The sequence below is a fragment of the Cibotium barometz genome, chromosome 65 (genome assembly GCF_041138505.1).
Source record: "Cibotium barometz isolate CiBa-2024 chromosome 65, ASM4113850v1, whole genome shotgun sequence".
NCBI classification, from domain to species: Eukaryota; Viridiplantae; Streptophyta; class Polypodiopsida; order Cyatheales; family Cibotiaceae; genus Cibotium; species Cibotium barometz.
This window is the reverse complement of record NC_141110.1, coordinates 26,594,129-26,609,995: the sequence shown is the minus strand read 5'-3', so window position 1 is coordinate 26,609,995 and position 15,867 is coordinate 26,594,129.

Here is a 15,867-nt window from a genome sequence, read left to right as displayed (position 1 = left end):
AGGAGCTTCGCCAGAGGTGATTCGAGACAAATAATCTGCTGTTGATGGCCTTACTTGTCTTGAATACTCATCATAGGGCCTACAGCCTCTCACTCTCAGTGGGAATTGTTCCTCTCTTTGGTAAGATGGTCCCCATGCATCCCAAATTGGTGTGGGTCCCCTATTACCTACCTCACCAACCCCCTCCAAAGATCTTGTTACCCACATTTCAGGAGGTGCATTTATGGGAGGCCGAGTTGGCTCCCCTACCCTCCGATTGTCATAGTGAGAGAAACGTTGTTGTGGTGTGATCTGTGGTCGCACTTTTGGTGTAGGATAATATCTTGGTGCTAGAGTTGGTTTACTTGCAGTGGTCCACTTTGATGTTGAGGGTCCCTCTCTAATGAACTCTCGTAGGGGAGGAGCAGTAGTTTCTCCAAGAAAGGCTGTCTCTCCTGGTTTAGCTGTATTTGTTGAGAACACTTCCATGAATAATGGTTGTCCTTTCCACATGAGCTCCCGAATCTCCTTCCAATCTAAGGTTCGGTATTCATTGGCCCATTTATCAACGATTCGGTTCTTGTATTCTGTAAGCTTCTCGACTACCACCACAAGTACTAGAGGAAGATCTAGCTCTGGCAATCTAGTTGTGGCATAATATCCTTCTAAAGAGTCCTTATAGACCTCTTGAAGTGGGTCATCCTGTAAGACCTTTGTCACTGGAATTTGTCGTACAAACTCCCATTGGTTCTCAGCCCCCTGATCCATTTTGCTCTTGCCTTTCCTATCCCTTTCCAAATTTAGATCTACCAAAAGTAAATCATCTATGGATGGCTTTGAGGACTGGGCATTAGAAGGTCCAAGCATGTCCGGCTCAATGAGCCAATCATCTCTAGACTCCCTTGCTCTGGAAAGCTTTGATAAGTCTAAGAACTCGCTTTTAGAGAGCTCCCCTAATTTGTCTACATTCTCTGGATGATAGGTGACTTCGTAGCGAACACCATCTCCACCCATGTACATGTTACCCTAGTATTTGACTAGAGGTGCTCTATCAAGTTCTGAGAAAAAGTCTGCGATCTTAACAAGATACCGTTGTTGTGGATCCCTAAAGATCTCAGCTCCTTGAGCATTCGTGTAGACATATTGAAGTCTCACATTGAGTGGTAACCCCATGGTGTCGGCTTCAAATGGATTAAAAGATATTGTGGGTGTCCTATTTGGGGCTAAGGGATGACTATTTGACGGCCCTAGATTGTCCATGGACAATGAGCTAGTTGTTCTGGAAAGGGTATCAGATTGGGATTCGGAAAAGGTTTCAGCAATATCTGCCAAATTTCCTATCGATTGGGTCCCACTTTCCTGCGTAGGTACTCTAGAAGGTGCCCTAGGCCCTATGGCAGTGTCTATATGACGTCCCAACCGCAAGTGCATAAGGTCAAATTTTAAGGTTTTATATATATATATATATATATATATATATTTATGTATATATATATATTTTTTTTAAACCTTACCTAACCACTAAATGTAACTAATCTGAATATGTGTGTAAATACCTATTTTATTTTTTTTATTTTTTTATTTTTTTTTTATTTTATTCTATTTTATTTTATTTTATTTTATTTTTTTATTTTTTTATTTTTTTATTTTTTACTAATTACACAAAAATACTAATTATGCACAAAATTACAAAAATTTAAAAAAAATACAAGTTACACTAATTATGCAAAAAATTACAAAAATTTAAAAAATAAAAATTACAGAATATGCAAAAAATGTGGATTCCTAAAAAAACACATAATTTACAGAATTTTTCTTTTTTCTTTCTCTTTTTTTTTCTTTCTTCTCTTTTCTCTTTTGTTTTAATTTTTTTATTTATTTTTATTATTTTATTGTTTTTTTTCTTTTTTTAAAAAAATTGTAAAAAATATGAAAATTAATTTAAAAAATAATAATAAAAATAAAAAATAAAAAAAAATACTAACCTTTTCCTTCGACGCCTTATCCTTCGAATCGTGCGGCCTCCTTAACTCCTTCACGTGCCTCCTCGCGGCCCTCTCACAGCTAGCACCTTATCTTCTTCGGCCTTCTCCTTCTTTCTCTACCGGCCACCGCTTCCTCCTCGCCTCCACAGCTGCAGCAGCCGCCTTCGACACAGCCTGTCGGCCTGTCCTTCGCCAGCTCCTTCACCTCCTCAAGGAGGCGGTGCTGAAACCAGCCCTACAGGCGCTCACCTTTTTTCCGTGGTTTCACCGGCAACCTTAGCTTTGCCGGCCTCAGATGCTGCCGCACTTTCTTTCCTCACCTCCTCGCTTTCTCTGCGTGGCTTCGCCAGCCACTTCGCACCCGCAGCCCGGCCTTCGCCGCCTTGAGCCTACAGCCCCACTCCTTGGCTCCTCGCTCGCTCGGCCAGCCCTCGGCCAGTCGCCACCACCTTCAACGACCTTTTGTTTCGGCCTCCAGCTGCCAGTCGCCCCACCTTCGCAAACGCCTCTCGCCTTCTTCTTCGCTTTTAGCTGAGCAGGCCTTTGGCTTCGCCTCCTTGCGGCCAGCCTTCTCAGCTTTCAGCCGAGGCCCAGCCACCACCAGTGCCTTCGCCCCTCTACTTGCGCTCTTTCCACGTGGCCAGTCTACCACAGCTTCAGCCGGCCTTTGTCAATCCTTCGCCGCCAGCATTCGCTTCCCTCTTGCTACAGTCTGCCGCCCACACGGCCTTAGATGCAGCCGGCTAATATTGCATTAAGCATTAATCTATTGCATTATTGCATAATGCATTAAGCTTAAGCCATAACGCATTAATACATTAAGCACAAGTTTAATGCATAATACATAAGCTCACAATGCATAATACATAAGCTCACACATAATGCATTGAGCTTAATGTATTATTCAGATTTTCGTTTCTAATCTATGAACAAAAAATGAACGCAACGATGAAAACAACCATGGAAAGCATATACATGAATGAGAAAACATTAGCGGGAGTAGATCTCAACCGCACAAGTAAGTACTAATCTATTTTTTTTTCTTCTAATCACTAGCTCCGAGATTCCACACTCATGCTAACCCTAAACCTAAAAACAAAAAGAAATAGTGGTAGTAATGCAAGCTTCTCAATCGGTTTTGAGTCTTATCCCCGGCAGCAGTGCCAATGGAGAGATGGAAAACTCTCTCACTTGTAGTAAGAGTAGCATGATCCACGTGTAGCTCAATCCAATGGGATTTGCATCCCTTTCGAAGCTAGGGATTCAACCCGTACCGGTGCACAAAAGCTTATCCACAAATGGAGAAAATGCTATGAACACTACTACCTTGACATAGACTTAACACACACACACAAGCTCAATCTTGCCATAACTCATTCACTCATCATCCCACTCATTCATGCATCCAATACAAGAAGAAAGCTAAGCTAATGCATACACAAGCTCAAAGCATACTTCATTCTCAAGCACTTACTTCCCTAGCATGCACACAAACCTTGAAGCTATCAACAAAGAAACATGCACACTAGAGAATAGACATGAGCAGAGAGACAACATCATCTCATTGCATTGAATTAAAAAAAGAACATTGCTCATACAATAATGTAGATGGGGAGAGAGAAGAGCTTGCACCTCTATGAAAAAAGAGGGAGAGCTAGTCTCAAGAGAGCTCAAACATGAGTTTAGCCCAATGTGTCCATAAGCTCTCAAATGAGCCACTTTTTATACAAAAACTCTAAAACTCCCAAAACTTCCCATGTGGGATTATTCTTAAGCCCACTCCCACACTCATCTACAACTTGGAACTCTTTACAAGAGCCCTAAATAAGAATCTCACTTGTTTTCCTGCTTGCATCCTTGTGTTGATCCACTCGTCACGAATGCTTGGGCTCTGGGTCACCGAAGATACCCACACGTGCGTCGGGGAAGATATTGGAACAAGGAGTAAGAGTTATTTTTTGAAACCGGGCATGGATCTAGTTGATTAACCTTGCTGGTCCTCAACGGATGAGTCTATGGCCTTTTTATATGGATCTATTGGTTGATCTTGCTCATCTTCAACGGAGATTCCATCTTGATTTTTATAAGAGAATATATTACCGAGTACTATGAGCTAGGACTATCGAAAAGTCCCCTAAGTGGACAGGTGGTGAGCGTTCTGGTTGCCAATGATGCCACAGATACTCCGATGAAGGAACGATTGGAAATTAGGATTCAACCGGATATTTTGGAGGATTATGATCAGTGACACTATGGTTTCATTAAATGCTTTTTTTAAAGATAGCTGAATCTGTGAAGAGGGCCATTTTATATTGGGTATGTAAGTGGTGTGACTGGCGTTAAATTTGCATGAATATCCGGCTAGGGGGCCTGGGAACTTTTTTCACTGGTACCCGGGACAAAACCTAACCAAATTGGATCCTAGCACTACAGTGGTTGGGCAGTTGGCTAACCCATGGGACTGGATGGGGTTAGGCTGCACTGATGGATCCGTAAAATGAGACTCAATTTTGTTATAGTACGATAGATGGAGTAAATCCCGGATAGTAATTGTTCTATGGAAAAGAATCAATGGCTATGCCTCTCGATGGGGAAAAAAGCGTTGATCTCTATGATCCAAGTGCAAGTTTCTTCCTTGATCTGACCAAGAGACTTACAGGTTCGGTCGGATCAATTCGGTCAGTAATGACCTTGACTGCGTTAGAGCCAAAAATATCCCGGAGGAATCGCCCGTGCTTTCCGGGCGAGGGAAGTTTTTTCGGGTTCGGTTTTGGAAGAACCGAGGGATTAGTCTCTTGTCCAGATATCCATGGGCGAGGCCCCGAGTGAGGGACCCTGCACCGCACAAGGAGTGCTACTTCCACTGCTAGCACCCCCGAATCCGTTGCGCGGAGGGGGCAGAGATCTTTCAATTTTTGCATCTAAAAGAAATATTATAATTATTCCATGTACATATTCACCTTGTGAATGAGGTTGTGGAGACCTATCTGATAAAGTTGCAACAACTGACAGAGAGTCAACGGAGGACGTCTTGCATAGCAAGGTCGGCCAAGGTCTTGACCAACCTCGATTCGATTTAAATGGTAAGCTTCCGGTACGGTGGATGAGGGACTAAGGAAGTGGCCTATGAGTGAAGCGCTAGGTGACCTGCGAAGGATCCTAGAGGGTGCTGACCATACGGTGCTCGAGCTCTAAGTCATCGAAGATACCCACACGTACGTCGTGGAAAATATTGGAACATGGAGTAAGAGTTGTTTTCTGAATTCGGGCATGGATCTGGTTGATTGACCTTGCTGGTCCTCAACGGTGAGTCCATGGCTCTTTTATATGGATCTGTTGGTTGATCTTGCTGGTCTTCGATGGAGATTCCATTAGTGATTTTTATAAGTGAATATATTACCGAGTACTATGAGCTAGGAACTATTGAAAAGGCCCCTGAGTAGACAGGTGGTGAGTGTTCTGGTTGCCAATGATGCCATAAGTACATCGATGAAGGAAAAATTAGAAATTAGAATTCAACCGGATTAATTTGGAGGATTATGATCAGTGATACTATAGTTTCACTAAATGATTGTTTTAAAGATAGCTGAATCTATTAAAAAGACAATTTCATATTGGGTGTGTAAGTGGTGTGACTAGTTTTAAGTTTGTATGAATATCCGGCTAGGGGGCTTGGGAACTCTTTTCCTTGGTACCCGGGACAAAAACCTAACCAAATTCTTAAATGGATCCCATCACTACAGTGGTTGGGCGCGGTTGGCTAACCCACGGGACTGGATGGGGTTAGGCTCTAGACTGATGGATCCCTAAAATGAGACTCAATTCTGTTATGGTACGATAGATGAAGTAAATTCTGGATAAAATTTGTTCTATGGAAAAGAATCAATGGCTGTGCCTCTCAATGAGGAAAAAAGTGTTGGTCTCTATGACCCAAGTGCAAGTCTTTTCCTTGATCTGACTATGATACTTACAGGTTCAATCAGATCAGTTCAGTTAGTTAAGGCTCTTGACTACGTTAGAGTAAAAATATCCTGGAGGAATCGCTCGTGCTTTCCAGGTGAGGGAAGTTTTTCCGAGTTCGGTTTTGGAAGAACCGAGGGATTAGTCTCTTGTCCGGATATCCGTGGGGGTGAGACCCCGAGTGAGGGATCCTGCCCCGCGCAAGAAATGCTACTTCTGCTGCTAGCACCCCTGAATTTGTTGCGCGGAGGGGACATGGATCTTTCAGCTGGTATTAGAGAATTGGCTAAAGTGGATCAACTGAGAAACCAGAAATGTCAAAAATTTATGAAGTAGCAGTAAAAGGTTGTAATTGTGTGATGAAACTCATACAAATTGATATACAGAATGAAGATTCATAAATCGGTAATTCGGTCTTCAAAAGGAAGTACCGCAACTATATGGAATCCCTGACTTGCTTGAGGCCTAGACATGATGGTATTTACTTTAAAATTCCAAGGACCGTGACTACCCGTATATACCGAGGGTATAACTACGGCTCTTTACTGCTGGCAGTATATGAGTAAATCTAAGACCTTGAATTTATAAGCAAAAATGCTATCCAGATGACAAATTCGAATGTGGTTGATATGATTTTGAAATTTTGGTTGAGAATTGATGAGTTGAATTGGATTCTGATTGAAAAAATGATGATTCCTGAATTTTGGTTGAAAAGCGATAAGCTGAGCAAAACCACAATGAGGATGAATGGGATGAGTCCCTGTGATGATGTTCGTAACTGGAATGACGATAATGACTTCATCAAATCACTATGAGATTAGTGGATTGTGCTGACAGATTGCTACTGTTAACACTTAACCTAGTGGATTAAGTTAAGGGATGACAAATTAAAAACCTGTATAATTGAAATTCCCATGGAGGAATGTTCAGATGGAAAATTCGGTCTAATGGACCATTATTGTGTTAAGGATATGAATGATATGATCTGAAAGAATTGTTATCTGATGATGAGTTCTATACAAGGGATCTTTATCCCAGGATTGTGTTGGGTTCACCAGATTATAAGGAACCCCAGAATGAGTTGGATCTTAAGGGAAAGAGTTGTCCTCTAGTTTGCAAGATGAGAACATCTCGCGTTTTTAAAGAGGGGTAGGATGTAAGATTCCTCCAGCTTTTGAGGTGTGTAGGATGTAAGATTCCTCTAGTTTGCGAGATGGACATCTCGCGTTTTTTAAGTGGGGTAGGATGATGTAAGATTCCTCCCTCTAGCTTTTGAGGTGTGCAGGTGTAAGAACCTCCCCTTCTGATTTTATAATTATTCCCCTCTCTGAAATAAAAGAAAGATCCTCTTGTACCCTGTTTTGGCCTGGAGAGAGAAAATGTCTAGAGGGAGGTAATTCAAAATTGAGATATTTTTGGATATAAAAATCCTCCTAGTGTCTAAAATGGTTTCCCCTGAAACATAAATGCAAAAAGAACTTTCCAATGTGCAATTGGAATTAATTAAAAATAGGTATAAAAGACCTTAGCCTAAGGGTCCAGATTTTCAAAAATTTTTAGATTATGGTCCAATTAAGGTTCCTATGGACCAATAAGATTAATCCAAATGTAGGGAGGAGATAAATTGAAGAATAAAAGAACCCCCCCTCCCCCCAAAATGAGTAAATGCTCACATAAGATGAAGAGTGGACTAAGGACCAAAGAAAAGAATTAAAAAACTGAATTTTGACACCTTAGTGTGGGGATCTCCCCTCATGAAGTAGGCACCTTTTTCTCATCATTACCCCCAATTTTTAATCAATAAAATGAGATATTTTCATCTCTCCTCTCTCCTATTTCAAAACTAGAAGCTGAGCTGACCCAAAAATGGTTAAAATTTGACCAAACTGATCTGAAAAATTCTAGAATCAGTTTGCTTGGTTAGACGCTCACTTTTTCCTATAAATAAGCCTCCTCTTCTCCTGTCCTGAGCCATCTACATTGAATTTTTTAATAATTCAATTGTTTTTGGCCTAATCCTCTCCAAAGTGAATTGGTGGCCACTCTTGCTTCAAACAAGAGTAGAACCCTCAATCTCTCAAGCCAAAGGAGATTTTACAAGCTCCATGTAAGCTAGTTTTCTCTCTCTGTCTCTGTGCTGATCCTCTGCCAGCCTCACAACAAACCCAAGCAGCTTATCTGCCCTTTGTCTCTGCAATGCTACCGGCCCACCACCAAGCAGCAACACCTGTCTCTGTCTCTGCTTCACTCAGCACCCTGCTCTGCCTTCTGTCGGCTTCACCTACGCGGCCCACACTAGCCTACGGCCTGCCTGTCCCCTTGTTATGCCAACACCTCAAACGCACTCACCTTGCGCTATCAGCTCGACTACCAAGCTGCTTCAGTGGCCCACCCTTTCTCTGTCCACAGCCGTGTCTCCTAGGCGGCCCACACCAGCCACCAGCCGTCTACCGTATCCACAGCCAATGCTGTCCACCTGTGCTCACACTTCCGGTTTCACCTACTAGCCCTGTCAGCTTGTCACTTCATCTCTGCCAATCTCTCTGCTAACCACCCCAAGGCAGCTCCTCTGCATGCCTTCACTGTCCACCAGCTGTCAGCCTGTCAACCAGCAGTGTTCACAGAAGCCTTCGCCACCACCTTCGAAAGCCACCAGCAGCACCTAGGCTTCTCTTCGCTCACTACACCTTCGCCCACACGTCGGCGTCTCCACCAGCAGCACTTCACAAGGGAGTCCCCCTTTCTCTGGTTGCAGCTGGCTACGCCAGAGAGCCCACTCTGTACGTCTTCTCGGTCGCCAGCAGCTTCCACACGCGGCCATCTCTGCCAATCTCTCTGCAAAATGACGAGGCCCCCCAGCCAGCTCGTTGCGCTCCAGCCCTTCACACCTTTCGTTCAGCCCGTCGGCTTTCACACCTAGCTTTGCTATACAAGGCGACACGCGGCCATCTCTCCACACCAGCTACCTTGCGCACTCATCACTTCTGCAAAAGCTATGCCTAAACTGTCAACACCAGAGCCCCGTTGCGCCCTCTGTAAACCTTCTCGTCTTCAGCACCCGTCACCAACACGTCGACTTCTTTTGACGCCAGCAGCTCCACACGCCAGCCCGTCGCCTTTGTATACCCACTGTGTTGGCTTTGTCCGCTCCAGGGTTTCCGGCTGCACCTGCACGGCCCCTCTTCGCTGCTCTCCGTCAGGCGGCTCTTCTCTGAATGACCCCCACAACAAAGCGGCCCTTCTCCTTTTCGTTTGCAGGCACTCGCCAGCTCGTCACCTTTCCAGAAGATACCATTTGTTGTGCTGGCCGTTAAATAAGCCCCCAAGTGGCTTTTAATATTACAGGCCACGTAAATATTATAATTATTTTATTTCTTGTAAGGCCTACAAAATGGCCACACTCTCCTTTTCACACCAAACTAAAGGCCATCTTGGCCCATTAATCCTTTTCACCTCTAACTGCTTCACTTGCTTTCCATACCTTCTTTCGAATGCAGCTTACGGGTGCCCACTTATCCTTGGGGATGCGTACACACCGAGACGGCCATCAAGCAGCTAAAGTCACCCCTGCTGACCTTACTCTAGACGGGCCTACACGAGCCTTAAAACAAATCCATCCACACTGAACACCTGGCAACGCCCTCAGAAACCAAGCTCTTCACAACTGCCATGCACACGTATATACACGGACCCAAAAGACCTCTCAGAAAAACGCCTGACATACTTTGCCAACCCCCCAGCCTGCTAGAGCATTCATGCTCAGCAGCAAAAAGCATCTACACTCATCGCACGATATGTACAATCTTATGTACAAAACTCCAAATCGCTGTCAAAAAACTCAGCCACCTGGATCAAAAGGAAACTGCTTCAATCCATCATCCACCTTCATAACATTCTTCCAAAAAAATGGCATCAAAGCACACCACACGTCAACCACATGTGCTCCAAAATCATTTTCATCCATCTCTTCATAAGCGTCCATAGTCTCTCTCCATACATCCTCATCCATAGGCGCCTGCTCTCGAGACAGACCTTGATATAGCATTTCTCCTACAATATACATTTTAGTTCTCAACACTTGTGGCATCATAACAGCTAACATCCAATTCAACAACATTTGAGAGGCCCAAGTCTCAACCTTTACATTTTCACACACAAGCATATCATCATTCTCCACCACAGGAGCATCCAAAGGTGCCTCAGTGCTCTCCACGACAGGCATCACAACATCATCCTCCAATTCAATCTTTTCAGCATCTTTTTCAACCATGGCCTTTGTCTTCAACATCTCAGCCACATGCATAGAAGCCTTTGATACACTCACAACCATGTCTGCATCCATACAGGGAATTCCAAGCTTGCAAGCTAATTGCTCCACAGTTTCATTAACCTTCAAACTCCCAGAACACCCACTCACTTGCTTAGCTTCCAATTCCCCCAAGCATACCAGGTCTTGGAGTACACCATCTAGGATAGCATCAAGCTTCGCATCATTATCGATCGAACTCTCATCTTCACGCTCTTCTAGCTGATAGCCTTCTATGGCATTGCCAACCCCCCAGGTGTCACTGCTGTCCAAAGACTCCTCTTCACATGAAGCATCCCATGACAGAACATCCATCTTTTCCATCACAGGTACTGGATCATCATCCAATTGCCCAAGAAAATCAATGATAACAAGGTCGTCGTCCCTGTTTTGAACATCCACATCACCAACATTCTCAATAACAATCTCACTAGCAATCTCTACCCCATCCTCCTCCCTGCTAGAGTTATCTTCATGACTTTTTCTGTCCGGCTCATCTTCCCGCTCATCATCTGCAAATTCCAAAGTATCATCCAAGTTTTCACTTTCATGTACCTGCATACTATCACTCTCAACACTTGAAGGATCGTCAACCAAGCTTTCCACATCGCTACCTTTCGTAGCCATGACATTCATTACCAAAGGAGAGTCCCTTAACAACTCTTCACCTGCAAAAGACTCAACCTGTGATCCTAAATCTTCATTCGGCTTCCCAACATGCATATCTTTCCTTTCAATAAACCTATCAACATGCGAAACCTGGACTACATCCACATCATGCCCCAAGCATACGTTCTCACTTGGCTTTTCAACTGGCTTCTCATCCACCTGCACATGCTTTAAAGACTTTGGAAAGAAATCAGCAAGCACATAAAACATCCCCCTTTGCACCTGTATCGGCCTTTGAGGTTCATGTTTAATCCAACTTTGCATTGGACTCTTATCCACCTCAACCAAATTAACCTGCATATCCCTTGCAGACACAACACCTTCATACGGATAAATACCCATCTCCATCTGCTTCAAAACCTTGCCTTCCTTTTCCCTAGCAACCCTAACAGCATCATCAAATGACTTGGGATTCTTCAACTCAACCCTGACCTTTAAATGGGGTAGCAGACCATCAATAAACAAGCTCTTCTTCAGAAACATAGGAGGAACTTCTTGCTTCAATGTCACACGCCACTTACTCCACAAACATGTAAATACCTTCACAAAATCATCCAGTGATTGCCCATGTACCTGCTTCAAGATGCTCAACTCCTGCCAAAGCACACTAGAATCCTCCACTTGCTGAAAACGCTCCAAAAGGCCTCCTTTCAACCTGTCTAAGGTCAAAACACCAGCATCCTGTGCTTCAAAATCCTTAAGCCAGCTTCAGGCATCTCCCTTCAAGAAAATATTTATCAACCTCAAAACCTGCTCTTCATCCGTCACATGATTGCTAATCATTAGGAACTCAATGGAGTCTTTTTGGGCCCTTTAATTTGCCATGAGATTATGGAAACGTTTAACTTTTTGACAAATAGGAGCCCGCCATGTAAGCAAAAACCAATGGTTTGTAAGAGAGGTGTAAGAGTGGTCAAAGGGTGCACTTTTTCCCCCAAAAAGGGGAGGGGGCAATTTTACAATTTTCGGACCTCCATAACTTCTACATACAAGCTCCGATTTGAGCGGAGATTATAGATCCGTGATCTACGCATCAAGAGCTTTCCATAGATATGTTACATGATATGGTTTTATCCGCTAGATTTTAAATTCCATTTTCCCCCCAAAATTCAAATTCGAATAAAGTAGCCGTTTTGAAGCTTCAAATTAGAAAACGTTTCTTCTTAAGAGAAAAGGTTTGACTCCCTTAAACTGCCAAATAAAAGGGCCCAAGAAGACTCCATTGAGTTCCTAATGGCATGCCAACTCCATCTGCTCCAAAAAGTCACACACATCTTCACCCTTCCTGCCATGAAATTCTGGATAAGACCACATCATGACAACCTGTACCAATCCCTGAGCTCTCCTCAGCGGAACATACGCCCTTCTAGGCAAAGAACAATGCCAGAGCTATCCTCAGTGGGGGCACCAGAAGGATGTGAGGTGAAAAAAAGAAAGACCCTTGCGTCTACAGCTCTTCCACCTCGCAAACTTGGAAACACTACCACGAACGGGGGCACCACCACCACCGGCTGGAACCTTCTCACACTTCACCACCCAACCCACGCCAGACAAACAGCATAAAACAGGGGCACCATAGACCAGCAAACACCCAGCAATATATTCCAGTTACAACACTGTATACAAGCTTCTCTCGACACAGAAGCCTTACTCACACAACCAGAAACAAAACACTCAGACCTGTCGCACTGCCGAGGATACACCACATCCCCAATTACCATGAACCTCTCGCCTGCCTGCTGTGCCAATCACACCAGAATGAACCCGGCCACTCACTCTTCAGAAGGTGCCCCACCAGCTAACCCTCGAGTCTCTGCAGCCCATCACTTCTGCATGTGTCGTCAGCAGCAGCTTCACTCCACTCTCTCTCTCTCTGTCTCTGTGCTGATCCTCTGCCAGCCTCACAACAAACCCAAGCAGCTTATCTGCCCTTTGTCTCTGCAATGCTACCGGCCCACCACCAAGCAGCAACACCTGTCTCTGTCTCTGCTTCACTCGGCACCCTGCTCTGCCTTCTGTCGGCTTCACCTACGCGGCCCACACCAGCCTACGCCCTGCCTGTCCCCTTGTTATGCCAACACCTCAAACGCACTCACCTTGCGCTATCAGCCCGACTACCAAGCTGCTTCAGTGGCCCACCCTTTCTCTGTCCACAGCCCTGTCTCCTAGGCGGCCCACACCAGCCACCAGCCGTCTACCATATCCACAGCCAATGCTGTCCACCTGTGCTCACACTTCCGGTTTCACCTAGCCCTGTCAGCTTGTCACTTCATCTCTGCCAATCTCTCTGCTAACCACCCCAAGGCAGCTCCTCTGCATGCCTTCACTGTCCACCAGTAGAGCTGTCAGCCTGTCAACCAGCAGTGTTCACATAAGCCTTCGCCCCACCACCTTCGAAAGCCACCAGCAGCACCTAGGCTTCTCTTCGCTCACTATGCCTTCGCCCACACGTCGGCGTCTCCACCAGCAGCACTTCACAAGGGAGTCCCCCTTTCTTTGGTTGCAGCTGGCTACGCCAGAGAGCCCACTCTGTACGTCTTCTCGGTCGCCAACAGCTTCCACACGCGGCCATCTCTGCCAATCTCTCTGCAGAATGACGAGGCCCCCCAGCCAGCTCGTTGCGCTCCAGCCCTTCACACCTTTCGCTTCAGCCCGTCGGCTTCCACACCTAGCTTTGCTATATAAGGCGACACGCGGCCATCTCTCCACACCAGCTACCTTGCGCACTCATCACTTCTGCAAAAGCTACGCCTAAACTGTCAACACCAGAGCCCCGTTGCGCCCTCTGTAAACCTTCTCGTCTTCAGCACCCGTCACCAGCACGTCGGCTTCTTTTGACGCCAGCAGCTCCACACGCCAGCCCGTCACCTTTGTATACCCACTGTGTCGGCTTTGTCCGCTCCAGGGTTTCCGGCTGCACCTGCACGGCCCCTCTTCGCTGCTCTCCGTCAGGCGGCTCTTCTCTGAATGACCCCCACAACAAAGCGGCCCTTCTCCTTTTCGTTTGCAGGCACTCGCCAGCTCGTCACCTTTCCAGAAGATACCATTTGTTGCGCTGGCCGTTAAATAAGCCCCCAAGTGGCTTTTAATATTACAAGCCACGTAAATATTATAATTATTTTATTTCTTGTAAGGCCTACAAAATGGCCACACTCTCCTTTTCACACCAAACTAAAGGCCATCTTGGCCCATTAATCCTTTTCACCTCTAATTGCTTCACTTGCTTTCCATACCTTCTTTCGAATGCAGCTTACGGGTGCCCACTTATCCTTGGGGACGCGTACACACTGAGACGGCCATCAAGCAGCTAAAGTCACCCCTGCTGACCTTACTCCAGACGGGCCTGCATGAGCCTTAAAACAAATCCATCCACACTGAACACCTGGCAACGCCCTCAGAAACCAAGCTCTTCACAACTGCCATGCACACGTATATACACGGACCCAAAAGACCTCTCAGAAAAACGCCTGACACCATACAAAGGAGGTTATGGTAAAAATTTTCCAGAATTTTTTTGAAAAAGAAAGTTTATTTTTATGTTATTCCAAAAGAGTAATTCCCACCATTTTTGCATCTAAAAGAAATATTATAATTACTCCATGTACATATTCACCTATGAATATGCATGGATATCATTATTAATTATTAAAATTGATTTCTATGCATAGAAAGATGCATAAAGAAATTTTTTTATTACAAAAGTGTTATTCTCATTAAAATTGATTTTTATGCATAGAAAGATGCATAAAGGAGTTTTTTTTTTTACAAAAGTGTTATTCTCATTAAAATTGACTTTATTGCATAGAAAGATGCATAAAGGAATTTTTTTTATTACAAAAGTGTTGTTCTCATTAAAATTGATTTCTATGCATAGAAACATGCATAAAGGAATTTTTTATTACAAAAGTGTTATTCTCATTAAAATTGATTTCTATGCATAGAAGGATGCATAAAGAAATTTTTTTATTACAAAAGTGTTATTCTCATTAAAATTGATTTCTATATGCATAGAAGGATGCATAAAGGAATTTTTCTTATTACAAAAGTGTTATTCTCATTAAAATTGATTTCTATGCATAGAAAGATGCATAAAGGAATTTTTTTATTACAAAAGTGTTATTCTCATTAAAATTTTATTTCTATGCATAGAAAGATGCATAAAGGAATTTTTTTATTACAAAAGTGTTATTCTCATTAAGATTGATTTTTATGCATAGAAAGATGCATAAAGGAATTTTTTTAATTACAAAAGTGTTATTCTCATTAAAATTGATTTAAATGCATAGAAAGATGCCTAAAAGTAATTTTTTTATTACAAAAGTGTTATTCTCATTAAAATTGATTTTTATGCATAGAAAGATGCATAAAGGAATTTTGTTTTATTACAAAAGTGTTATTCTCATTAAAATTGATTTCTATGCATAGAAAGATGCATAAAGGATTTTTTTTATTACAAAAGTGTTATTCTCATTAAAATTGATTTCTATGCATAGAAAGATGCATAAAGGAATTTTTTTTATTACAAAAGTGTTATTCTCATTAAATTTGATTTTTATGCATAGAAAGATGCATAAAGGAATTTTTTTTATTACAAAAGTGTTATTCTCATTATAATTGATTTCTATGCATAGAAAGATGCATAAAGGGATTTTTTTAATTACAAAAGTGTTATTCTCATTAAAATTTTATTTCTATGCATAGAAAGATGCATAAAGGAATTTTTTTATTACAAAATTGTTATTCTCATTAAAATTGATTTCTATGCATAGAAAGATGCATAAAGGAATATTCAAAGAAAGAAATTTAGTAAAATAGTCACTGAATTATCAAACCTTTTTGAGAAAGATAGATCAGGAAAAATCTCATCCGAGGCAAACCTTGAATCAGACTATAACCAAGACCAAACTCTTTCGTCAATTTTGAGGAAAGAGTTTGCGACCAGTTTAGAAAAATACACTCAAAACTCCT